The sequence below is a fragment of the Cebus imitator genome, unplaced genomic scaffold (genome assembly GCF_001604975.1).
Source record: "Cebus imitator isolate Cc_AM_T3 unplaced genomic scaffold, Cebus_imitator-1.0 Scaffold309, whole genome shotgun sequence".
Classification (NCBI taxonomy): domain Eukaryota; kingdom Metazoa; phylum Chordata; class Mammalia; order Primates; family Cebidae; genus Cebus; species Cebus imitator.
In genome coordinates this window covers 2,195,154-2,222,558 of record NW_016107624.1, presented here as the reverse complement: position 1 = coordinate 2,222,558, position 27,405 = coordinate 2,195,154, and the positions used below count along the sequence as shown (strand labels likewise).

Below are 27,405 nucleotides of genomic sequence, written 5' to 3'. Positions count from 1 at the left end.
AATTGGGTGTGGTTTTTTATTCAGTTTGACAGTCTCTGCCTTTTAATTTGTGTGTTTAGTCCAGTTAATCTTAATATATAATATTAACTGTTGGATTCAATTCTACCATCTTACTATTTCTTTTCTGTTTATTCTGTTGGATTAATTGAATATTTTTGGTGTTTTATTTTATCTCTTCTTTAGGCTTATTAGCTATACTTCTTTTAAAAATGTTTTTAGCTTTTGTCCTAGCCCTAGTATCTAGGGTTTACAGTGCATCTTTAATTTAGCACATTTGCCTTTAAGTATTACATACTTCAAGAAAAATATTAGCACTTTACAACAGTATAGTTCCATTCCCACCCTCATCCTTTGTGCTATTCTCATCTATTTTGCTTCTAACAATGTTATAAACCACACAATACATTGTTATTATTTTCGCTCTGAAAAGTCAAATATCCTATAAAGAAGCTAAAAAATGAGTACATTTGTCTTTTGTACTCAGCCATGTATTTACTATTTCCAGTATTCTTCATTCCTTTGAGTGGCTCTGGGATTCCATTTGATATTATTTTCCTTTGGCCTCAAGAATTTGCTTTAACACATTTCTTGCAGTGCAGGTCTGCTGGTGACAAATTCCCTCAGCTTTTATTTGTCTGAAAATGTCTTTATTTTGCCTTCAGTTTTTAAGCTGCTTTGAAATAATTTAAAACTTAACAAAAAAGTTGCAAAAATAGGACAGAGAGAGCACCCCTAGATTCTTCATCTAGCTTCCTCTAATGTTAACATCTTATACAGTGGCAGGAACTTAGAAATTAACACCAATATAATATTATGAAATAATCTACACTCTTTAGTTGCATTTTGCCTGTTGTCCTACCAATGCCCTTTTTGTGGTACAGGATTCACTCCACAATCCCTCATTGCATTAGTTGTCTTGTCTCTTCAGTCTTCTCAAGATTGTAACCGTTCCCCGATCTGTCTTTGTCTTTTGCAACCTTAAGTCTTTTGAAGAGTACTGGTGATATATAGTTTGGATCTGTGTCCCCACCCAAATCTCATGTTGAATTGTAATTCCCCAGTGTTGAAGGTGGGGCCTGGTGGAGGTGACTGGATCATGGGGACAGATTTCTCCCCTTGGTGCTGCATAGCGATAGAGTTCTCACGAGATCTGGTTGTTTAAAAGTGTGTAGCACTTCCCTTCTCTCTCTCTTGTTCCTGCTCCGGCTAGGAGAGAAAGTAAGAAATGCCTGTTTTCCCTTTGCCTTCTGTAGTGATTGAGCGTTTCCTGAGGTCTCCCCTTCTGCCAATCAGGTGCCAGCATTATGCTTCCTGTATAGCCTGTGGAACCATGAACCAATTAAACCTCTTTTCTTTATAAATTACCCCAGTCTCAAGTATTTCTTTATAGCACTGCTAGAACTGTCTAATACAACAAGCTAGCCTAATACAACAGTCTAATACAACTAGTTAGTTATCTTTCTTTTTTCTTTTTAGAATGAACTTACATTTGGATTTGTCTGATTTTTCTCATGTTAGATTCAGATTAGACAATTTTGGCAAGAATACCATGAAAGTGATGTTGTTAGGTATATGATGTCAAAATGTCTTTTTCCTGGTGATGTTAACTTTGATCACTTAGTTAAAGTGGTGTCTGCTAGATTTCTCCACTATAAAGTTACTATTTTTTCCCTTTGTAATCATTAAGGAGATATTTTGAGATTCTGCAGAGAGCCTAGTTGTCTTATACTTTTAAACACACAGATTTTTTGAGATATAATTGACATAGAGCAAACTGCAGATATTTAGAATATGCAGTTTGATACATTTCATATATGTAAAAATCCATGAAATCATCACCACAATCAAGATAATGAACACATGCATCATGCTGAAATGTTTCCTCGTGTCCCTTGATAATCCTTCTGTCCTTCCCTTCTTTTTTTTTTAATTTGTTGTTTTTGAGATGGAGTCTTGCTCTGTTGCCCAGGCTGGAGTATAGCAGCGCAATCTTGGTTCATTGCACCCCCCATCTTCCAGGTTCAAGCCATTCTCCTGCCTCAGCCTCCTGAGTAGCTGGGATTACAGGCGTCTGCTACCACCTCCAGCTAGTTTTCATAATTTTAGTAGAGACGGGGTTTCGCCATGTTGGCCAGGCTGGTCTCGAACTGCTGACCTTGAGTGATCTGCCTGCCTCGGCCTCCCAAAGTGCTGGGATTACAGGCATGACCACTACACCCAGCCCCTTCTTTCCCTTCTTCCCTGTTTTCCTCCTTTCCTATCATCAGGCAACCATGGATCAGCTTTCTGTCAAGATAACTTAGCACTTTGTAGAATTTTATGTAAATGGAATTATATTACAGGCACTCCTTTTTGAGGGGAGGTCTGGCTTCTTTTGATTATTTTGAAATTCATTCATATTTGTAGTATGTGTCAATGACTCATTGCTGAGGAGTATTCTGTTGATTGTTTATACTACCGTTTGCTTAGACCTTCTCCTGCTGCTGTACATTTGGGTTGATTCCAGTTGTTGGCTATTACAAATACACTGTGAACATCTGTGTGTAAGTCTTTGTGTGGACTTGTTTTCATTCCTCTTGGGTGAGTGCCTAAAAATGGAATGGCTGGATCATACAGTAGGCATACATTTAATTTTAAAGAAAGTGTTTATTGTCTTCCAAAGCAGTTGTGTCATTTTATAGTCCCATCAACAATGTATGAACATTCCAATTCCTCCATATCTTTGCCAAAATTTGGTAATGGTCAGTCTATTTATTTATTTATTTACTTAGGACAAGATCTTGCTCATTGCCTAGGATGGAGTGCAGTGGCCTGATCATGGCTTACTGCAGCCTCTGTCCCCCAGGCTCAAGTGGCCCTCCGAAGTAGCTGGGACTACAGACACAGGCCATCACACCTGACTAATTTTTGTATTTTTTGTGAAGACAGGGTTTCACCATGTTGCCCAGGCTGGTCTTGAACTCCTGAGCTCAAGCAATCCGCCTGCCTTAGCTTCCAAAAGTGGTGGGATTATAGACGTGAGCCACTGCTCCCTGCTGTCACCATACGGGACCAGTGGTCAGTCTTTTTAATTTTAGCCATTGTAATAGGTATGTAGTGGCCTGTCACTGGTTTTATTTTGCGATTCCCAAAGACTAATGATGTGGAGCATTCTTTTCATGTGCTTGTTTGCCATCCAAATACATTTTTTGATGAAATGTCTGTTCACATGTTTTACCTTTTTTTAAAATTGGGTGGTTTATTTTTATTATTGAGCTTTGAGAGTTTTTATATATTTTGAATACAGGTGTTTATGGGATATACCAACTGTAAATTTTTTTCCAGTCTGTGCCTTGTCTTTTTTATTTTTTAATTTTTAATATTTGTGTCTATGTAGTAGGTACATATACGTATGGGGTACATAAGATGTTTTGATTCTGTGTCTTGTCTTCTCATTCCTCTATTATCTTTTAAAAAGCATGTTTTAAATTTTAATAAAGTTCAATTTATCAATTTTTTCTTTTATAGATTGTGCTTTTTTTTTTTTGTCATATATAGGAGTTTTTATCTAACCCAAGCTGACAAAGATGTTCTATGTTTTTGTCTTAAAGTTTTATAGTTTTAGCTTTCAAATTTAGGTCTGTGATTCATTTTGAGTTAATTTTTGTATGTGGTCTAAGGTATGGATTGAAGTTCACTTTTTGTATGTGAATATCCAGTTGTTCCAGAAACATTTGATCAGACACTCATCTTTCTCTTTCAAATCGCCTTTACACCAGTGTTAAAAACGGTTGTCCAAATATGTGTGGGTATTTCTGAATTCTGTATTCTATGTCATTGATCTATTTGTCTCTCTTTCTGCCAAAACCTCACTGTATTGATTGCTATAGCTTTATAATAAGCTTTGAAATCAGGTAGTATAAGTTCTCCAACTTTGTTCTTCTTTTTCAAAGATGTTTTAGCAACTATAGTCCTTTGATCAGCCATATGAAATATAGAATCAGCTTGTCAATATCTACAAAAAAGCCCACTGGAATTTTGAATGGAATTGTATTGAATCTACATATCACTTTGAGTAGAATCGATATCTTAACAACAATGAGTCTTCTGACCCATCGACATGGTGTATCTTTCCTGTTATTTAGGTCTTCAATTTCTTTCAACAGTGTTTTTTAGTTTTTAGTGTGCAAGTCTTTCACATCTTTTGTCACAATTTTCCTTTATTATTTCAAATTTGTGATACCTTGGCAGTGTTTTATTTTTAAACGTCAATTTCTGATTGTTCATTATATGTCAATATAAAATTGATTTTTGTATGTTAATCTTGTATCCTGCAACCTTGTTAAACTTATTTAATAGTTCCAGTAGCTTATTTTGTACTTCCATTGGATTGTCTATATGGACTGTTTTTTGTTTTACTTTATAATTAGCCCTTTATTTCTTTTTCTTGCCTTATGACACTGGTTAGAACCTCCATGTAATGTTGAATAGAAGTGGTATGAACAGATGTCTGGGACTTGTTCCTGATCTTAGGGGATATGCATTTAGTCTTTCATCATTAAGTATTGTATTACTTGTAGGTTTCTTGTAGATGTTCTTTATCAGATTGATGAAGCTTCCTTTTATTTCTTGTTTCCATGGACTTTGTTTGTTATTAATTAGGAATGGATGTTGGATTTTCTCACTCTTTTTTTTCCCCTTGTGTCTATTGAGATGATTATATGTACCTTCTTTTATAGTTTGTTAATGTAGTTGAGTTGTACTGATTGGTTTTTAAATATTAAACAAACCCTGCAAAACAAACTCCACTTAGGCATAACATATTATCCTTTTTTATTATATTGTTGGATTTTGATATATTCATGAGGGATATTGGTTTGTAGTTTTCTCTTTTTTACAATGTCTTTGGTTTATTATCAGGATTATGCTGGTCACATAGAATGAATTATAAAGTATATTCTACTGTTAAATTTGCTAGAGGAGTTTTTGCAGAATTGGTATTATTTCTTTAAATGTTTGGTAAAATTCACCAGTGAAGTCATATGAGCTTGATATTTTCTTTATGGGAAAGTTTTAACTACAAATTCAATTTCTTTAACAGATAAAGGCTGTTCATGTTATCTATTTCTTCTTGAATGAGCTTTAATAGTTTGTTTTTCAAGAAATTGGTCCATTTTTTCCAAAGTTTTCACTTTTATTGGTGTAAAATAATTCATAATATTGCCTTTTATAATCTGCCTTTACATTTACTAATGATACCTCTTAGTCCTAACATTTGTAATCTGTGTTTTTCCTTTTTCTTTTTTTCCCATCTGATTAGTCTGGCTAGAAGTTTATCAATTTTATTGATTTCCTTTGTTGGCGTAATAGCTATAATTGTTTTGTTTTTGGTGGTTTCTTTAAAATTTATGATATACATCTTTGACTTATCACAATCTGCCTTTAAGTTATATTGTACCATTTTATTTATAGTATGAGAACCTTCTCACACACTACAGTACTTCCATTTTCCCACACCTAGCTTTTATGCTGTTGTTTTTTTACATTTTACTTTTATGTTTATTATAATATATAAAAACTCCAGACTACATTGTTATTAATTTTGTTTAACAATCAACTCTATTTTAAAGGGATTTAAAAAACAAGAGGAAGTAATTTTAAATATTTTACTCATATAGTTACCATTTCCAGTGTTCTTTATTTTTTTGTGTAGATTCACATTTCTGTCAGATATCATATTTTTGTGTGTGTAAATAACTTTCTGTAGCATTTCACATAGTGAGGGTTGTTTGGTGATGAATTCTATCAATTTTTATATTTCTTGAAATTTATTTTGCCCTTGTTTTTGGATGATATTTTCTCTAGGTACAGAATTCTAGGTTCACATTTTGTTTTTATTTCATCACTTTTAATATATTGCCCTTCTTTCTCCTTGCTTATATTTTTTCTGACAAGAAATCTATTTCTTCCTTATTTTTGATCTATATATGACATGTTCTTTTTCTCATATTGCTTTTAATATTTTTTCTTTATCATTGGTTTTGAACAATTTGATTATGATGTGTCTTGATGTAATTTTCTTTCATATTTCTCATATTAAATATCATGTTTCTCATTGGGCTTTTAGACCTGTGGGTTTATAATTTTCATAAAATTCGGAAAATATTTGCCCATTATTTCTTTAGATTTTTTTTTCTGTGCCTCTTCACTTCCGCTCCCCACTCTAATTATATACATATTAGTCCATCTGAAGTTGTCCCACAGTTTACTGATGTTCTGTTCATTTAAAAAAAAATCATTCTGTTTCATTTTGGAGAGTTGCTGTTTTGTCTTCACATTCACTCATTTTTTCATTATTGTCTAATAATCCCATTCAGTCTCTTTTTTTATCTCACACATTGTAGTTTTTGATTTCTAAATATTAGATTCTTTTTTCATATCTTCCATATTTCTACTTAACGTTTTGAACATATGGAATACATTGTAATCGCTGTCTTAATGTCACTGACTCCTAATTCTAACTCTGTCCTTTTTGAATTGGTTTTGATTTTTCTCTTCATTATGGCCCATATCACCATGTTTTTTTTTCATGTCTGGTAGTTTTTAACTGGGTGACAGATATAGTGAATCTTACCTTATTTGGATGTTGAATATTTCCACATTCCTGCACATATTCTTGAACTTTGTCGTAGGATTCAGTTAAGTTACTTGGAAATAGATTTCAGGTCTATTTCAAGATTTGTTAGACAGGACTGGAGCGGTAATCATTCTAAAGCGTACTATCCCTCACTACTCAGCAAGAATCCCATGTGGGCTCCAGTCAGTTCTCCATGAATCATGATGTTTTCTAGTCTGGCTGGTGAGAAAGACACTACTCCTGGCTCTTTGTGGACACCAGGTACTGCTACCTCTGCTTTCTTGGGGTGTTTTTCAGGTAGTTTGGCCTCAGGTAGTTTCCTCACGTGCATGCTGAGCTGTACCCATAAAAATATTTAAGGGAGATACTCCAGAGTTCTCTGTACAAAACTGTCCTTCCCGATACTCTGTCCAGAGAACTCTGGCCATCTCAGCTTCCCCTGACTTGCAGTTCCATTTTCGCAACTCAGGGTGTCCACTGGGCTTCACTGAGGTCCTACTGTCCCCACACTCTGTACTGCAGCCTGGAGTCTTTCTCAAGGCAATAATCTGGGGCAATCCTAGGGCTCACATCATTCGATTCCTGTCTCTCAGGAATCACTGTCCTTTGTTGCCAGGGCTTCAAAACTGTTGTTTACCATATTTTGTCTGCTTTTTGGCTGCTTGAGCTATGCGGGGCAAGAGTAAATCTAGTTTCTCTTACTACACTTTGCTGAAAGTGGAAGTCCTCTAAAAGAATGAATACATAACAATAACAGTAGCAACATTTGCTGAGTGTTTTTATCTAGATTACTGTTTTAGGAAGTTTGGGCTGCTATAATTGAATCTCATAAACTGGGTGACTTAAACAACAAGCATTTCTTTCTCACAGTTCCAGAAGCTGGAAGTCCAAGATCAGCATGCCAGCCTGGTTGGGTTCTGGTGAGGGCCCTCCTCCTGGTTTATAGATGGTCACCTTCTCATTGTATGCCTACCTGGAATAGAGAAAGAGGACTATCTGTCTTCCTCCTCTTCTAAGGACCCTAATCCCATTGTGTGAGGTTCACCTACATGTTCTAATTACCCTCCAAAGAGCCTACCTCTTAAAACCATCCTCTTGGGTGTTAGGGTTTCGATATATGAATTCGGAGGTGGGATGGGAACACAAACATATAGTCCATAACAATTACCTAATTTAAAATTCTTCAGCAACCCCCACAGGATTCTTCTATTATTCGTAGGAGAGGAAACTGAGGTGCAGAGAGGTTAAGTCACTTGGCCGGGGTAACACAGTTCGGAAGACTGGCTTAAGAGCCAACCAATACTTGCCCTTCTGTGTAATAATGTGGGAGGATATTTAAATAGATGTGTGTATAAGGTACAGAAATGTTCCAGAGAAAAGGAATAGAACTTTGCTGATGATGGGGAGCAGGGATGGACAGGGCTGAAGGCAAATGGAATAGAGGGAGAGAGGAAGCTTCCTGTTAGAGGTGACACCTGACCTATCATTTCTGAATGATAGGCAGTTTGGAGTCACTAAAGTTTAAGAGAAAAGAATTTAGGCCAGGCACGGTGGCACACACCTTGTATTAGTCTGTTTTCATGCTGCTGATAAAGACATACCTGGGACTGGGTAATTTATGAAGAAAAAGAGGTTTAATGGACTCGCAGTTCCACATGGCTGGGGAGGCCTTACAATCATGGCAGAAGGTGAAAGGCACGTCTTATATAGTGGCAGGCAATAGAGAATATGAGAACTAAGTGAAAAGGGAAACCCTTTACAAACAGTCAGGTCTTGTGAGACTTATTCACTACCACAGCAACAGTATGGGAGAAATTGCCCCATGATTCATTATCTCCCACTGGGCCCCTCCCACAACATGTGGGAATTATGGGAGCTATAATTCAAGATGAGATTTGGGTGAGGACACAGCCAAACCATACCATACCTGTAATCCCAGCACTCTGGGAGTCTGAGGCGGGCAGATTGCTTGAGTCCAGGAGTTCAAGACCAGCCTGGGCAACAAGACAAAACCCTGTCTCTACTAAAAATATGAACAATTTGCTGGGTGTGGTGGCGTGTGTCTGAAGTCCCAAGCTACTCAGGAGGCTGAGGTGGGAGAATCATGTGAGCCCAGGAGGTCAAGCTGCAGTGAGCTGAGATCGTGTCACTGCATTCCAGCCTGGGCAAACAGAGTGGACCTTGTCTCAAAAAAATTATAAAAATAATTGAAAAGGATTTGACTGTAGATGAGGTGTGAGAAGTAGAGGGTAGCTCACAGAAGGTCTTGAATGCCAGGGTAAAGTGCTTATCAAGGGGAAGCCATGCAGGTGTTTTAAGTAGAGTGCGGGGAGGTATATTATGAGGTTTTGGTATTAGAAAGGTGTTCTGTTGGAGAGGATAGTGTAGATTGGGAGGGAAGAGGAATGAGACCTATTAGAAAGGCTGTTCTGTTCATCTAGGCAGAAGAGATGCTGAAGGTTGTATGGAGACACCCAGGCAGAATCTTACACAGAGAAGGACCAGAGGTGAGGAATATTTGGAAGGTGGCATCAATAGGATTTGGAGACAGATAGAATTGAGAATGAGGAAGAAGGCAGACTTAGTGCTTTCAGGAGTCTGCCGGGTTACCATTTGCCAGGATGGGAAACCCAAGAGGAGGAGCGGGTTTAGCGGAGAAGAAGGAAAGTTAACTCCTTGGAGATGGCAAGTGTTTGTTGCTCTAGTCTGCCTCAGGGAGACTCTTTTCCCATCATTAAAACTGGAAGCCTGAGTTAGGTGACTGCTCTGGTCTTCCTGCTTTAATGTGCTAGGCCCTGAAGTTTCATAGCCCATTTGATTGATGCTGAAAGTCTTCAGGACTGTGTAGTTCTCTAATGTAAAGGAGGATTTCTTTGTCCACATAGTGGAATCAGTTTAAAAACTGCTGGTTTAGGGCCTGGCACATGCGGAATAAGACTCTAAAAACCCCTCAGTAGTCGTTTGCTGGAGCGCCCCGGCACTGTCATCTGTTCCCTACAGGATCTCGGTTCCTTCTCCTCTCAGTCCCATTTCTTCATCTCTTAAATGTGAAAGTGATCCTAGCCTTAGAGCAAGTGAGCATCCAGTGAGTATGTGACGATGAAATGCAATGAATACAGTGTCTCCTGCTTCTGAAGCAAAGCATCACATTTCATCTCATGTGATGATGAAATGCTTTATTGGCTGCAAATCTGATTTTTAAAGAATGTGGCATTATAATTTTAGTAGCTCCTTTGTTTTACTACAATGCATTGATAGTCAAAATTCAAATAATATAGGCATGTGTAAAGTAAAAAGTGGGAAAAAATCCCCACTCCTCAGAAATTGCTTTTGTTTAGTGTGTATCCTTTCAACCTTTTCCTGTGTATAAACAAATAGAGCTATGACACACAGAACTGTTTTTCTTTAAAAACATGGGATTATACTACCCATTCTTTAGCCTTCATTTTCTCCCATTGAATGTGTCTAGGACATCGTGCCATGTCAGTGCTGCACCGTAGTATTTCATTGTATGAATGCATTATGACTTTAAAAATCATCACCCTGTTGATGGACATTTAGGCATTCCCTTATTTTTTGGTTGAACAAATGATGTGGAATATCCTCACATGCCTTTATACGCCCGTGCCAGCTCTCCTTTGGATAGATATCTCAAAGTGGAATTGATATACTAAAGAATTTAGTACATTGACATTTTTGACAGGTGAAAGCCAAACACAGGGCTTTATTAGAGGTAGTGTACTCAATCCTGAGGGCAAAAAAATGTCTGACAGTGTCTCAGAAGTGAGGTCTCAGAGGTGTGTGCATGCGAGGGCTTTGCTCTGTGATTCCTGGCTACAACAGGAGGAAGTGTGAGTTTTGGTAAAACAACTGAAAGCCTGACACTTTGCAGGTTATTTCTCACATTAATTAGGATTAAGTTTATTTCATTAAAGAAAGAGGGAGATCCACATTACCCTGCTCTTCATTTGCAAAACAGGTATTCAAATATGATCAGCAGGTGGCACCACGTGGAAGCAAGCGGGATTCTTAGTGAAAATTTTTGTGAAGAGTCGAGGCGGATACAGCCTTTCTTTCCAATTTTAGCAGATGGCCAATAAAAAAATTCCTTAGAGTTTATTTTGCATATGGTCTTCCATCTGGGTATTTGAGAAAAGTACAGTTTTGTTATCAAAACAGTATTTATTATGGTGAAAGAGTTTGTATTTCTCAGCAGAAGAATTTTTCTCTGAATATAGCCAAAAACCTGTTCAATAATGTTTTGCAGTTTCTTGGAGGGAAGCAGCAAGCACGAGATTCTTTCATTTTCCTCTCCAGTTACCACCCCAAGTTAGCGTTTATAGATTCAGCTCCTCAAGACCGAATGAAGTGCATTATTTGCAAAAACCCCCAGAGAACAATGTTCTCCACTGGGTTTAGGAACCAGGAAAACGTGGCGTTATAAGTGGGTCAGGGTCAAGGCAGAAAGAAAACTCGCAGTGTGAAGTGTATATTCTTTGTCCTGACTCCACACTTATCGAATAACCTTCCGGTAAATGGATTACTTGCATCATTTTCCTTCCTGTAGACAGTGTACTGGTTTGACTGACTTTGGGTAATCCAACGAATGGCTTATCAAAACGATGCAGTTAAACTCCTGCACATGCCTTGTAGAGAGCTCTTAACCACCTTGGCAGCTACACTTCTCTCCATTTCTGAACTCTTGCTCCTGGTTCCTTCCATATTCAGCCTTTTATTAGATACTCAGTGGCATCAAGACCTCTCTTACCCTGACCGCCTTTCTTTTTGCATAGAGCACCATCTTCATTCTTTGTACCCCCTCCACTTCCAAGCTGCTGCTTTTCATCTGACAATTTTGTCATTTTTCAGACCCCCGCTCAGCTTTTATTTTCTCTAGAAGCCTACTCTGACCCCCACATCTGGAGCAAGTTCTCAACAGCACCTTGTTGTTTTTCTTTTCATGGTACTTATGCTAATCACACTGTCTAGTGACTACCTGTTTAATTACCTTCCTTTACTACTGTAAGTTCCACAAGGGGAGTGACCAGATGGATCTCATTCATCATTATCTCCCCTGTGCCTATTACAGTGCCTGGCCCACAGTAGGGACTCACGCATATTTGCCAAATTGAGTTGCAAATTAATGTGCATATGCTGTGGTTTACTTTTTATTGTCTCTTGTGAATTTAGTCATTAAAAGTTAGCCTTTTTGAGACCAGGGGTATCAGCAGGACCCAGCCTGTCACTTCACAACAGGGTGGGCCAGACTGGGACCATGAGAAACTTACCGAAGTGATGCCATCCAGTGGGAGTGCCAGGTGGTCACCAGCCAGCCTTTCCCTGGTGATGACCCAACCTTCAGCCACACACCTCGCCCTAACACATCCGCAGCAGGGCTGGGAACTGACATGGAGAACACAATGTCTTCTGCCTCTGAAGCATGGCATCCCCAGAGGCCGATGCAGTGGCCCTGGGTTCTGGCGCATAACTAGTAAAAGAGGAAAGACAGAAGTGAGGGGACTCCAGCTGTCAGAAGGCAGATGATTCAGAGCGACTTGCAGGGCCGCTATAGGAGTCATCATGATTTCACCTCCCCATCTGCTTCCAGTGTTACTTCCTTTGCTTCCAAAATTAGAACTTCGCCTCCTGCTCGGATATATCATGCTATTCTTGTGCCCCTTGCTTAACAGTTCATTTTGTTTACTGGGAAAACAATATCATCCGGAAACTTTTCCTTTCTGGAAAACATACTTAGATCCTGTTCATCAGGAGGTCCTTTTAAACAGCCCAGGTGATAACTGGCATCTGTGTTGTGCTTGCAGTTTACCAAGCGATTTATATATATATGACCTCTTTTATCTTCACGCAGTTTGGGAAGGTATCATGATCTCCAATTTACAAATGAGGACATAAAGGTTCAGAATCACAGCTACTTGCTCCTGGTTATACAACTGCTGGTGTACTCAGATATTCTTATGTGGTTTAGTGCAGTCAGTTCCTGAGGCCCACTAAGTGCCAAGTGCTAAGGATACAAAACAAGTTAGAGCCGGGCGCAGTGGCTCAAGCCTGTAATCCCAGCACTGTGGGAGGCCGAGGCGGGTGGATCACGAGGTCAAGAGATCGAGACCATCCTGGTCAACATGGTGAAACCCCATCTCTACTAAAAATACAAAAAATTAGCTGGGCATGGTGGCGTGTGCCTGTAATCCCAGCGACTCAGGAGGCTGGGGCAGGAGAATTGCCTGAACCCGGGAGGCGGAGGTTGCGGTGAGCCGAGATCGTGCCATTGCACTCCAGCCTGGGTAACAAGAGCGAAACTCCATCTCAAAAACAAACAAACAAACAAACAAAAAAAAAAGTTAGAAATCTCCTAGCCCTCAGGATTTCTGGAATAGAAGGGCGATCATCTGTTCATCCAGTTGGACATTTATAGGCTTTATATTCCATTGTCTTTCCACTACATCATGTTTTTATTCATCATCTTATAGATGAGGAAGCTGAGATTCAGAGAGTTGAGTAACTTGCCCACAGTCCCATGGCCTATAGGTTCATGGAGCCGGGACTAGGACCCACATCTTCTGACTCTGTCACAATTTCCTTTAGTGTGAACAAATATTTACTAAGTGCCTTTTATATTTCCAGCACTGGCAGAGTTGGGAGTCAGACAAAACATGTAGCCTTGGCTTCCAGTGAAGGGTCCTGCTTAGCAGAGGAGGCGGATGGTCCATGCTGGGATGGAATTAAACACAGGCACTGTGGAAACCAGCGTAACATGGAGTGGGAAAGGTGGGAAGGTGGAGAAGTCAGGAAAAGTTCCTATGCAGTCATTTCAAGTGAAATGAAACACTGAACTGGAGTCAGGAGACCCTAGGTTCAAGTCTTTAGATTTTATTATTTTATTTTTATTTTTTTGAGACAGTTTTACTGTATCTCCCAGGATGGAGTGTGGCGGTACGATCTCAGCTCACTGCAACCTCTGCCTCCTGGGTTCAAGCAATTCTGCTACCTCAGCCTCCTGAGTAGCTGGCATTATAGGCCTGCGCCACCATGCCTGGCTAATTTTTGTATTTTTAGTAGAGACAGGGTTTCGCCATGTTGGCCAGGCTGGTCTCGAACTCTTGGCCTCAAGTGATCTGCCCGCCTCTGCTTCCCAAAGTACTGGGATTATAGGCATGAGCCACCGTGCCTGTCCTTTGGTTCAAGTCATGACTTCACCTCTTTACTGGTTATGAAACCCTGGCCAAGTCATCTAGCCTTCCCCCACCCACCAAGGCTTCTTCAATGCCTCTTCTGCAAAAGGAGAAGTTTATAGCTATTCGCTAAGATCCCTTTCTTCTAATCTTTTGTGATTCCATGGGTTTGGCTTTCTTGGACTTCCATAAAATTCTTCATTGGAGTTAAAATTCCGCACAGATTTCTGCTGCCAGGGTTTCAGTTGGAGCACAAAGGGCCTTATGTAATCCATCATCTTGCTACTGCTGGGGTCAGTGTAGCCTGGGGCTCAGCATAGCAGCCAATAATGAAGGCTGCAATACAGCTGCCTCTGTGGGGATAGCTGTGGCCACCCCCGGGCAATTGCAATTCCTTTACCTGTGCTCCATCTGCTCCCAGGTGAGGAACTAAAGCTGCATCTGCACATTCCTTGCCGAGTATCCCTGTGGTGTGATTGGCTGGGGCTAGCAGATATTGGCTAAGCCAAGACATCCTTCCTGTTGGCTCCTTGTGAAGGCCATTCAGAAAGATTCATATCTATCAAGGTTCTCATACTTCTTGGCTGTTGCCCTTGCCCGCATTTCTTCTGCTGGGAGACCCTTCCTGCTCTTCTCCACTGCACAAGCCTTTGCTATGTATCCTTGTTCAGAGTTGATGTCTCCAAATCTGTGAAGGCCTTTTCTGATACCTCCTTGCCTACTCCACCTCTTATGCCCCTGCTGCCTTGATTATGGGACAGTTGACTGCTCTGTCCTCTGATCCCAATGCTGTACTCTCTCAATTATAGGACCCTAAAATACTGTATTTGCAGTGTTCCAGGTTGAGAGACAGTGAGGCAAGAATTTGGGGTCAGAATAGACTTAGGTTGAAATCCTTTCTTCATGAGTTCCTAAGTGTGTCCCTTGGGTAAGTTATACTCTGAGCCTCAGTTTCCTCATCTGCAGCATCCTAGGTTTGCTATGAGAATCACGCTGTATCCCCTCACTAAGTGGACATTTACTTATCTGCATTCCCCGTTAAACTGGCGGTCCCTTGAGGAACTGGAATCTGGTCAGATTTATTTCTGCTCTCTAGTCCCTGACACAAAGGGGAACTTCAGGCATATATGTGAAATGAATGAATATTAAAAAAGGATTTGCAGTTTCAAATTGGATTCTAAGCTGGGTTTAGAATGCTTTGGGGCATTTCTGGCTTTTTGAAAATGTGGAACTGAATGTATTTTAATTTTTAATAAAAATCTGATCTTCAGATGAATTATCTCATATGATGAGAGATCATTCAGGAGAAGAAAAGAGCTAGGACTTCTTTTTGACTGAATTGAATTGTATCCCAGTTTGGTGCTTAACTTAGGGCGCGCGCGTCTGTGTGTGTGTGTGTGTGTGTGTGTGTGTGTGTGTGTGTGTGTGTGTGTGTATGCCCCCCCCACCCTGTCACCAGAGACAGTCCTGTGCAGTAACACTTCTAATGCTAGGAGCTTATTGTTTAATTTTCTAAACTTTGTTTTGCCCCCAAAATACATTTAATGTCTTAAATCACAACTATTACAATCTTTCTCCTTTGCTGTACTGATTTATTATGTGGAATTTTGAGATGAATGTGATCATTAGAGGGCTGCTGCTTTAATGTGCTTCCCCTCCCCGCCCCCCATGGTAAGCTTTTAAAAAGAAAAAGAGAAGTAAACATTTTTCTGGGAGGGACTATTTTAAAGGTCAAGAAAACCTTGCTTCCCCAAAGGAAGTAAAAGGTCATCTTTCACCCTTCAATTTTTATCCTTTCATTTCATTTTTCAAAAGTTCTTAGTGATGTCACCTGAGTCACTTGACTAGAGATGTCTAATTTTCTACAAGAAAATAGTAGAGCCAATCTTGACTTCAATGCCTATTTCAAAAGGAAATTATAAAAATTGCCCTGCCTCTACCCTCTTTCCCTATCTCCAAAGAAATAAAGAAATCTCTCCTATTCTGTTTCTTGTTCAACTTCTTTTCTGTATAATTGCATCTTGGATGGGTTCTAATGAAAGGCAAAGCAAAGTAGAGATTTGAATTTAGAAAGGTGGTATAATCAAATTTTCTGGTCTTGCTAATGAAAGGATCCTCCTATCCTTTCCCCTCATCCAAAGATACACCCTCTTCCCCCACCTTCCTTCTGAAATTAACCCTGTACATTTGCTAGAAGGATGAGAAGAATAAGATAAAAGGATGTGTTTGGCTAGAATATATCTATAACAGTTATTCTCTGTGTGTTTAGACCTAAGAATCCCTTCCACTTTCTTTTAGCTTTTTATTTTGACATAATTTTAGACTTACTGATAATTTTTAAGAATAATACAAATAATTTCTACATACCCTCCATGCAACCCCAGATGTTAACATTTACATCTGCTGTCTCTCTCCTTTTTGAGCGTATGTTGCCTACGCGATGTTCCTACATGTAACCCTTACCACTTCTGTATATTTTTCTGAAGTATAAAGGCACTTTCTTTTATAACCAGTGTCATTATCAAAATCATGAAATCAACAGCTATCTGGTATTATCATTTTCAGAATTTATTCAGATTTTAAAATTATAATTTTTTAATATATTTACCTGTGTTATTTAAAACACACACTAGTTATGGGGTATACGTCATGTGCTCTGGCTATAATAGTGAATACATTATATACATTTTTTTTCTTATTTAATTCTCCCATTATACCTATAAGATAGATACTCTTATTACCTCCATTTTGTAAATAAGGAGAAGAAAATAAGGCTGTATTAGTCTATTTTTATGCTACTGATAAAGACATACCCAAGACTTATTAGGAAAAAGAGTTTTAATGGACTTATAGTTTCATGAGGCTGAGGAGGCCTCACGATCATGGTAGAAGGCAAAAGGTACGTCTTATGTGGCGGCAGGCAAGAGAGAATGAGGCCAAGAGAAATGGGAAACCCCTTATAAAACCGTCAGATCTCATGAGGCTTATTCACTACCACAAGAACAGTGTGGGAAAAACCACCCCGATGATTCAATTATCTCCCACCAGGTCCCTGCCATGACATGTGAGAATTATGGGAGCTACAATTCAAGATGCGATTTGAGTGGGGACACAGCCAAACCACATCAAAGGCTTGGAGAGTTAAGTGCCATGCCCAAGCTTATGCATTCCTCTCTGGGTGCTTAGCAGGTACTAACAACCATTAAGTGGCAGATCTTGCTTTGAATCATGACCTGTCAGACACTGAAAGCCATATTTTTAACTATCATGTAAACTGATATTTCTGCAACTCTGATTTTGAGGAAATTTTGGCAGATTTCGGTTCTAGAGAGAATTATCTTGGAAATAAGCAATTAAATGTAAACAGGTATTATATGAAATATTCAAATGCCCATGGAAAGCTGTCCCTCAATTTTTGTCAAGACAGTTAATAATACTATATGTGAATGCTTGTTTTTGTAGCATTATTACTAATGGTTAGATGTCCATCCACGTGCAGAGGTTGGCAAACTTCCTGTAAAAGCCAGATAGTAACTCTTTTCAGTTTTGTGGGTCATAGAGTCTCTGTCATAATTACTCAGACATAGACCATCCATATGTAAATGAGTATGGATGTGTTTCAAGAAAACTTTTTTTTACAAAACAGGCCGTGGTGTACTGGAACCATGCTCCAAAGTTTGCCAGCCCCTGAGATAGAGGGCTAAAATCATCTCACTTCATTGAGGAGGCTCTAGAAAGGCGCTACAATTGCAGGAAGAAAAAATAGATGTATTTTCATTTTAAGCAATACCTGAATCTCATCTTTATAAAAGGAAGAAGTCGACATGGTTTTCATTTTCACTTAATACAACTTTCATTTCGTGTCAGTTGTATTAAATGATGATTAAGAAGAAAGGGACTTGTGTTAAATGATAAAGATAATTTATAAGGAAGAATGTCTGACCTGTCAGATTAACTAAATATTGGAAGGCACTTCAGAGGCAATATTAGTACATGAAATAATGTTAAGAAGAACATAGTAAAGCTCAATACTAGTCCGTCTATACAGATTTAATGACTACCTAGGATACAATTTCTCTTGGAGAAATACAAAGCTAAAGAGGAAAGGTAAAGAAAAGAAACAAATATTAGAGAATTAAATGTATTTAGTTTATGGGAAATTATTTATTAAAATTATTTCTATACAGTAGCCATCTCTAGAGATAGCAAAGAAGAAAATAGATCAGCCTTCATGGACTGGATTTAGGTATCTAACTATCTGAAATCATGGAATGGATTCATATAAACTCTTAAAATTAGTACATCTCTATTATGCTATAGTTTTATGAAGCAGACACTAAAATGACTGTGTATGTATGTGGATACAAAGTCATATATATATTTTAAACTTTAAAGTCATGTATATGTACAATGTTCATTCTCTCTTCTCTGGATGGTATATAGTATTACATATATGTGCATATGTATGTTCTGTGTGTATATCTACTCATATATGTATAGTGTTTATATAGTAAATGTGGTGTTTATGTACACATTTTGGTATATATAGTACAGGTAGTTTATATATACATATATATAATATGTCTACATATATATACTATACAGAGAATAGAGAATAATATGCACAGATAAATATTTATGCATCATTCATTTATTAAATTTTCACATCAAAAGGTAACATAAAAAAGGTAATATCAAAAAATTGGTGAAGTTAACAGTGAGTAGATATTAAAATTTTTTTAAATTTTAATAAATTTATATTTTTATTGTTTACTTAATGAAATTATTTTGTTATGTTAAAATAAATGTTTGACAAAAATTATATGTATTTATCATGTACAACATGTTGTTTTGAAATATGCATACATTATGGAATGGCTAAATTGAGCTAATGAACATACAGATTACCTGTACAGGTATTGATCGACTTACGACCTATGCAATGTACGACCATTCGACTTTACGACCACAATCGCTAGCCACGACTGCTCCGCGTCTGGCAGTGCAAACATTGCCCAGCTGAGCGTACGACAGTGCGGACCAGTTTCTGGCAGCACTACCATCTCCGCGTGCATGTAGCCTACTCAGCTTATGACCAAATCGTGTTACGACCGGTCTGTCGGAACCAAACGCGGTCGTAAGTCGAGCACTAGCTGTATATCATTTTCATTTGTGGTGAGAACACATAATATCTACTCTCTTAACAGCAATTTTCAAGAATACAAAACATTGTTATTAACTATACTATATTGTACAATAGATCTCTTGAACCTATTCCTCGAATCTGACTGAAATGGTGTATCCTTTGATAATATCCCCCAACAGCTCTAGCCCCTGGTAGCCATCATTCTATTCTCTACTTTTTTTTTTTTTTTGAGATGGAGTTTCACCCTGTCTCCAGGCTGGAATACAGTGGCCCGATCTCAGTTCACTGCAACCTCCGCCTCCTGGGTTCAAATTATTCTTCTGCCTCTATGTGTTCAACTTGTTTAGATTCCATAGATAAGTAAGATTGTGCAGTATTCGTCTTTCTTTGCCTGGCTTATTTCACTTAACGTTCTTCAGGTTCATCCATGTTGTTGCAAATGACAGGATTTCCTTCTTTCTTAAGGCTGAACTGTATTCCATTGTGTATATATGCCACAGTTTCTTTATTCGTTCATCTGTGATGGACACAGGTGGCTATCGTGAATCATGCTGCAGTAAGCACGGGAGCACGGATCTCTCTTCATCATACTGGTTTCATTTCCTTTGGATAAAAAGCCAGTAGGATTTCTGGATCACACTGGGTAGTTCTATTTTTAATTTTTTTGTTTTCCATAATAGCTTTACTAATTTACATTCCCACCAACAGTGTGCAAAGGTTCCCCTTCCTCCACATCATCTCCAACATGGTGTCTTTTTGATAATAGCTGATGTCTTTTTGATGATAGCTGTTCTAACAGGTGTGAAGTGATAGCTCATTGGGTTATTAATTTGCAATTCTCTGATGACTAGTAATTCTGAGCATTTTTTCTTTAATATATATTTTATTGCACTTTAGGTTCTGGGGTACATGAGAAGAACATGCAGGATTCTTGCATAGGTACATACATGAGAATGTGCTTTGTTGCCTCTATCCCCATCACCTATATCTGGCATTTCTCCCTATGTTCTCCCTCCCCAACTCCATACCCCTCCTGTCCCTCCCCTAGTCCCCCCACAGCAGACCTCAGTGTGTGATGCTCCCCTCCCTGTGTTCATGTGTTCTCATTGTTCAACACCTGCCTATGAGTGAGAACATGCGGTGTTTGGCTTTCTTTTCTTGTGTCAGTTTGCTGAGAATGATGGTTTCCAGGTTCATCCATGTCCCTACGAAGGACACAAACTCATCATTTTTTATGGCTGCATAGTATTCCGTGGTGTATATGTGCCACATTTTCCCAGTCTAGTCTATCATCGATGGGCATTTGGGTTGGTTCCAGGTCTTTGCTATTGTAAACAGTGCTGCTATGAGCATATGTGTACATGTGTCTTTATAATAGAATGATTTTAATCCTTTGGGTATATACCCAGTAATGGGATTGCTGGGTCAAATGGAATTTCTATTTCTAGGTCCTTGAGGAATCGCCACACTGTCTTCCACAATGGTTGAACTAATTTACACTCCCACCAACAGTGTAAAAATGTTCCTATTTCTCCACATCCTCTCTAGCATCTGTTGTCTCCAGATTTTTTAAGGATTGCTGTTTTAACTGGCATGAGGTGGTATCTCAATGCAGTTTGATTTGCATTTCTCTAGTGACCAGTGATGATGAGCATTTTTTCATATGTTTGTTGGCCTCATATATGTCTTCTTTTGAAAAGTGTCTTTTCATATCCTTCTCCCACTTTTGAATGGGTCTGTTTGTTTTTTTCTTGTAAATCTGTTTTAGTTCTTTGTAGATTTTGGATATAAGTCCTTTGTCAGATGGGTAGATTGCAAAATTTTTTTCCCATTCTGTTGGTTGCTGGTTCACTCTAATGATTGTTTCTTTTGCTGTATGGAAGCTCTGGAGTTTAGTTAGATCCCATTTGTTTATTTTGGTTTTTGTTGCCAATGCTTTTGGTGTTTTAGTCATGAAATCCTTGCCTATGCCTATGTCCTGAATGGTTCTGCCTAGGTTTTCTTCTAGGGTTTTTATGGTGTTAGGTCTTATGTTTAAGTCTTGAATCCATCTGGAGTTAATTTTAGTGTAAGGTGTCAGGAAGGGGTCTAGTTTCTGCTTTCTGCACATGGCTAGCCAGTTTTCTCAACACCATTTATTAAACAGGGAATCCTTTCTCCATTTCTTGTTTTTGTCAGGTTTGTCAAAGATCAGGTGGTTGTAGATGTGTGGCGTTGCCTCTGAGGCCTCTGTTCTATTCCATTGGTCTGTATCTCTGTAGCATAGTTTGAAGTCAGGTAGTGTGATGCCTCCACCTTTGTTCTTTTTGCTTAGAACTGACTTGGCTATGTGGGCTCTCTTTTGGTTCCATATGAAGTTTAAAGTGGTTTTTTCCAGTTCTATGAAGAGGGTCATAGGTAGCCTGATGGGAATAGCATTGAATCTATAAATTACTTTGGGCAGTATGGCCATTTTCACAATATTGATTATTCCTAACCATGAGCATGGAATGTTTTTCCATCTGTTTGTGTCTTCTCTTATTTCCTTGAGCAGTGGTTTGTAGTTCTCCTTGAAGAGGTCCTTTACATCCTTTGTTAGTTGTATTCCTAGATATTTTATTCTCTTTGTAGCAATTGTGAATGGCAGTTCATTCTTGATTTGGCTCTCTTTAAGTCTGTTACTGGTGTATAGGAATGCTTGTGATTTTTTCACATTGATTTTGCCGAAGTTGCTTATCAGTTTAAGGAGATTTGGGGCTAAGATGATGGGGCCTTCTAAATATACAATCATGTTGTCCGCAAATAGACAATTTGACTTCCTCCTTTCCTAATTGAATATCCTTTATTTCTTTCTCTTGCCTGATTGCCCTGGCTAGAACTTCCAATACCATATTGAATAGGAGTGGTGACAGAGGGCATCCTTGTCTACTGCCAGATTTCAAAGGGAATGCTTCCAGTTTTTGCCTGTTCAGTATGATATTGCCTGTGGGTTTGTCATAAATAGCTTTTATTATTTTGAGATATGTTCTGTTGATACCTAGTTTATTGAGAGTTTTTAGCATAAAGGGCTGTTGAATTTTGTTGAAGGCCTTCTCTGTATCTATTGAGATAATCATGTGGTTTTTGTCTTTGGTTCTGTTTATGTGGTGAATTATGTTTATAGACTTGCATATGTTGAACCAGCCTTGCATCTCTGGGACGAAGCCTACTTGATGGTGATGGATAAGCTTTTTGATTTGCTGTTGCATTCTGTTTGCCGATATTTCATTGAAGATTTTTGCATCTATGTTCATCATGGATATTGGCCTGAAGTTTTCTTTTCTTGTTGTGACTCTGCTGGGTTTTGGTCTCAGGATGATGTTGGTCTCATAAAATGATTTGGGAAGGATTCCCTCTTTTTGGATTATTTGGAATAGTTTCAGAAGGAATGGTACCAGCTCCTCTTTGTATGTCTGGTAGAATTCAGCTGTGAACCCATCCGGACCTGGGCTTTTTTTGGTTGGTAGGCTCTAATTGCTGCCTCAGCTTCTGCCCTTGTTATTGGTCTATTCAGGGTTTTGACTTCTTCCTGGTTTAGGCTTGGGAGGGTGCAAGTGTCTAGGAATTTATCCATTTCTTCCAGGTATACTGGTTTATGTGCATAGAGTTGTTTGTAGTAATCTCTGACGGTGGTTTGTATTTCTGTGGAATCTGTGGTGGTATTCCTTTTATTGTTTTTTATTGCATCTATTTGATTCTTCTCTCTTTTCTTTTTTATTAATCTGGCTAGTGGTCTGTCTATTTTGTTGATCTTTTAAAAAAACCAGCTCCTGGATTTATTGATTTTTTGAAGGGTTTTTTATGTCTCTGTCTCCTTCAGTTCTGCTCTGATCTTAGTTATTCCTTGTCTTCTGCTAGCTTTTGAGTTTTTTTGATCTTGCCCCTCTGTCTCTTTCAATTTTGACGATAGAGTGTCGATTTTAGATCTCTCCTTCTCATGTGGGCATTTATTGCTATAAATTTTCCTCTAGAGACTGCTTTAAATGTGTCCCATTACCAAATGAGATTCTGGTAATGTTGTGTCTTTGTTCACATTGGTTTCGAAGAACATCTTTATTTCTGCCTTCATTTCATTGTTTATCCAGTCAACATTCAAGAGCCAGTTGTTCAGTTTCCATGAAGTTGTGCGGTTCTGAGTTAGTTTCTTAATCCTGAGTTCTAATTTGATTACACTGTGGTCTGAGAGACTGTTTGTTATGATTTCCATTCTTTTGCATTTGCTGAGGAGTGATTTACTTCCAATTATGTGGTCAATTTTAGAGTAGGTATGATGTGGTGCTGAGAAGAATGTATATTCTGTAGTTTTGGGGTGAAGAGTTCTGTAAATGTCTATTAGGTTTGCTTGGTCCAGATGTGAGTTCAAGTCCTAGATATCCTTGTTAATTTTCTGTCTCAGTGATCTGTCTAATATTGACAGTGGGGTGTTAAAGTCTCCCACTATTACTGTGTGGGAGTCTAAGTTTCTTTGTAGGTTGTTAAGAACTTGCTTTATGTATCTGGGTGCTCCTGTATTGGGTGCATATATATTTAGGATTGTTAGCTCTTCTTGTTGCACTGATCCTTTTACCATTATGTAATTCCCTGTTTTGTCTCTTTTGATCTTTGTTGGTTTAAAGTCTATTTTATCAGAGACTATGATTGCAACTCCTGCTTTTTTTTTTTTGCTCTCCATTTGCTTGGTAAATCTTCCTCCATCTGGCCGGTGTGTATCCTTGCATGTGAGATGGGTTTCCTGGATTCAGCGCACCGATGGGTTTTGACTTTTTATCCAATTTGCCAGTCTGTATCTTTTGATTGGGGCATTTAGCCCATTTACATTTAAGGTTAATATTATTATATGTGAATTTGATCCTGCCATTTTGATGCTAGCCAGTTGTTTTGCCCATTAGTTGATACAGTTTCTTCATTGTGTCGCTGCTCTTTACCATTTGGTACATTTTGGAGTGGCTGGTACTGGTTGTTCCTTTCTATGTTTAGTGCTTCTTTCAGGAGCTCTTGTAAGGCAGGCCTAGTGGTGATGAAATCTCTGAGCAATTGCTTGTTCGTAAAGGATTTTATTTCTCCTTCGCTTATGAAGCTTAGTTTGGCTGGATAGGAGATTCTGGGTTGAAAGTTCTTTTCTTTAAGGATGTTGAATATTGGCCCCCACTTTTCTGGCTTGTAGGGTTTCTGCTAAGAGATCTGCTGTGAGTCTGATGGACTTCCCTTTGTGGGTAACCCAACCTTTCTCTCCGGCTGCCCTTAGCATTTTTTCCTTCATTTCAACCCTGGTGAATCTGACGATTATGTGCCTTGAGGTTGCTCTTCTTGAGGAATATGTTTGTGGTGTTCTCTGTATTTCCCGGACTTGAGTATTGGCCTGTCTTGCTAGGTTGGGGAAGTTCTCCTGGATAATATCCTGAAGAGTGTTTTCCAGCTTTGATTCATTCTCTCTGTCACATTCAGATACACCTATCAAATGTATATTAGGTCTTTTCACATAATCCCATATTTCTTGGAGGCTTTGTTTGTTTCTTTTTACTCTTTTTTCTTTAATCTTGTCCTCTCATTTTCTTTCATTGAATTGATCTTCAATCTCTGATGTCCTTTCTTCTGCTTGGTCAATTCAGCTACTGAAACTTGTGTATGATTTGTGAAGTTCTCATGTTGTGTTTTTCAGCTCCATCAATTCATTCATATTCCTCTCTAAGTTGTTTATTCTCATTAGCATTTTGTCAAACCTTTTTTCAAGGTTCTTAGTTTCTTTGCATTGGGGTAGAACATGTTCTTTTAGCTCTGAGAAATTTGTTATTACCCAGCTTCTGAAGCCTGTTTCTGTCAATTCATCAGATTCATTCTCCATCCAGCCTTGTTCCCTTGCTAGTGAGGGTGTGTAGGATCTTGGAAGCCCTAAGCAGAACATACAGATGCCTCCATTGTACAGATAAGGAAACTGAGACCCAGAGAGGGAAAGAGACTGGGCTGAGTCACACAGTAAGTCAGACATTAATTAGGCCTTGAACTGAAGTCAGTACCAACAAATAACTTAGTCTTAGGGACTGGAAAGGACTTGAGAGACCATCCAGGCCACTCCCCTGCTGGGTGAATCCCGTCCACACAAGGAAAGATGGTCAGGCTCCAGCCTGTACTTAATCATCTTCAGAAATGGGCAGGTTAATATTTCTCAAGATACTTTGTCACATAATGGGACTGTTCTCATTTTCAAAATATTCTGAGTTGACACCTTTCTCCCTGTAGTCGCGTTCTTCTTTCTGTTCTCTCTAGGTGCAGTTTGGCCCTCTTGATCCCATGGGACATGCATGTGCCCTATAGACCCTATGACAACCCTTTAGAAATGCCAAAATTGGGCTTTCTTCAGTCTCTGCCATGTACTTGTCACTGAGATTATTGTGACAAACCAACCTGATGTGGTTCTTGTCTTTGTGGAGCTTTTATTACAGCAGGAAGACAAAGACTACACAAGTGTGAGCAGGTGCACTGAGGCTCACTGCCCCATGGCCTTCACAGTGTGGTGTCATGGAAAGACTGGGGCCTTGGGGCTGGCCAGGCTGCATTTGATTCCATCCATGGTGAAATGTGTGGCCTCACAGTACTGCTTTCAGTCTATCAAACTCAAATAATGACTTTCTCCTAGGGCGTTGGAAAGATGAGCAAGAGAGAGTATTAATAAGAATGCTGTATTGGGAGACCGAGGTGGGTGGATCACCTGAGGGCCGGAGTTCGAGACCAGTCTGTCCAACATGGTGAAACACCATCTCTGCTAAAAAAAAAAAAAAAAAAAAAAAATAGCTGGGTGTGGTGGTGCATGCCTGTAATCCCAGCTATTTGGGAGGCTGAGGCAGGAGAATTGTTTGAACCCAGGAGGCGAAGGTTGCAGTGAGGCGAAGGTTGCAGTGAGCCGAGATGGCCCCATTGCACTCCATCCTGGGCAACAAGCATGAAAGTCAGTCTCAAAATAAAAAATTCTGTAAAGTATTCAGCACCGCAATGCTCAATGCTTAGCTTCTTTCTCTTTCTGTTTCCTTCCCCCAGTCTGATATGCTTGGAGCATCTTCCACAAAGGACTTAAAGCTCAGGATAAAATGATTTATCACAGGAAAATCAGCCAGATTTACCTCTGCTGCTCTTGAATTTCACCCTTTGGTTAGATAACCATGAGATACTTTAAACTTTATACAGGCAAAACACAAACAAGGAACGCATGTGTACAGCTAGTGCTCGACTTACGATCACGATTGGTTCCGACAGACTGGTCGTAACACGATTTGGTCATAAGTTGAGTAGGCTATATGCATGCGGAGATGGTAGTGCTGCCGGAAGCTGGTCCGCACTGTCATACGCCCAGCTGGGTAACGTTTGCACTGCCAGACGCGGAGCAGTCGTGGCTAGCGATTGTGGTTGTAAAGTCGAATGGTCGTAAGTTGCATAGGTCGTAAGTCGATCAATACCTGTATTTCAATTAAAGTTGAAGGCAAAAAAGTAAATGATCTCACAGATTAATTGCTATAATGTTATACTATATATTGACTAATGTCACCATTGACTAACATCACCTTATCACCATATCTTATATATTGACATTACAATCAGTCCACATTATTAGTCTGAATATGTATGAGTGCCTATTGGTGTTCCCCAAGTACATTATAATTTTAAAAGCATTCCCTGACCACGCAAGTCTGGAAAATGCTGAACCAGAGAGGTTTTATGATAATCTCTATTTGACAGATGAAGATATTGATGCTACTGAGTAACACATACCTTGCAATTTCTTGAACATATTTCTTCTGTGGCTGTTCAGTTGATGGTATTCTATCTTGACATCCTGAAACAGCTGTCCTGTCGAGATTGTAACATAGCTGTTCTGTCTTTGTGAATCATAGGTGAGGTTTCTCTGAGCAGGGTGGACTTTGCAATGTGAGTTGGCAGGGAGGCTCGACAGGCTGGGGATCTCTTAAAACTGAGCCTGCAGGGAATCTGGATGTTTTCCCAGGGGATGGGGAAACATTGCCTCTGCCATCTAAGGGCAAACTAAAGAGCGCTGTCATGCTGTGATGAGAGTATCTTGTAAACACAATTATCAAGTTGCATGCTCTTCTCTGTTTATTTCCCTTCTGCTCTCCTTGAGTCATTAATAAAATCTTAAAAGCTGTGTCAGACCAGGCGCAGTGGCTCACGCCTATATTCCCAGCACTTTGGGAGGCTGAGGTGGGGGGGATCACTAGGTGAGGAGTTCAAGACCAGCCTGGCCAACTCGGTGAAACCCCATTTCTTACTAAAAATACAAAAATTAGCTGGGCATGGTAGCGTGTTCCTGTAGTCCCAGCACTCAGGAGACTGAGGCAGGAGAATTGCTTGAACTGGGACCTGGGAGGTAGAGGTTGCAGGGAGCTGAGATCACACCACTGCAGTGCAGCCTGGGCTACAGAGCAAGA

General features: G+C 39.2%; 1 protein-coding gene and 1 long non-coding RNA gene across 4 annotated transcripts in view; one reads left to right on the top strand and one right to left on the bottom strand.

The window, feature by feature from the left end:
• The window catches only part of TTLL11 (tubulin tyrosine ligase like 11), a 274,229-nt gene that overhangs the window by 62,840 nt on the left and 183,984 nt on the right, over positions 1 to 27,405 (top strand). The gene's annotated exons all lie outside the window — the stretch shown is intronic.
• Positions 6,020 to 27,043, bottom strand: LOC119467600. 2 transcript variants are annotated; one of them, XR_005196144.1, is made up of 3 exons: positions 26,732 to 27,043; positions 11,905 to 12,104; positions 6,020 to 7,589 (listed from the first exon to the last, which is right to left on the bottom strand). It is a non-coding gene; the product is annotated as an uncharacterized LOC119467600 (long non-coding RNA). The 2 variants fall into 2 exon arrangements; XR_005196145.1 differs by lacking the exon at positions 6,020 to 7,589 and adding an exon at positions 8,918 to 10,755.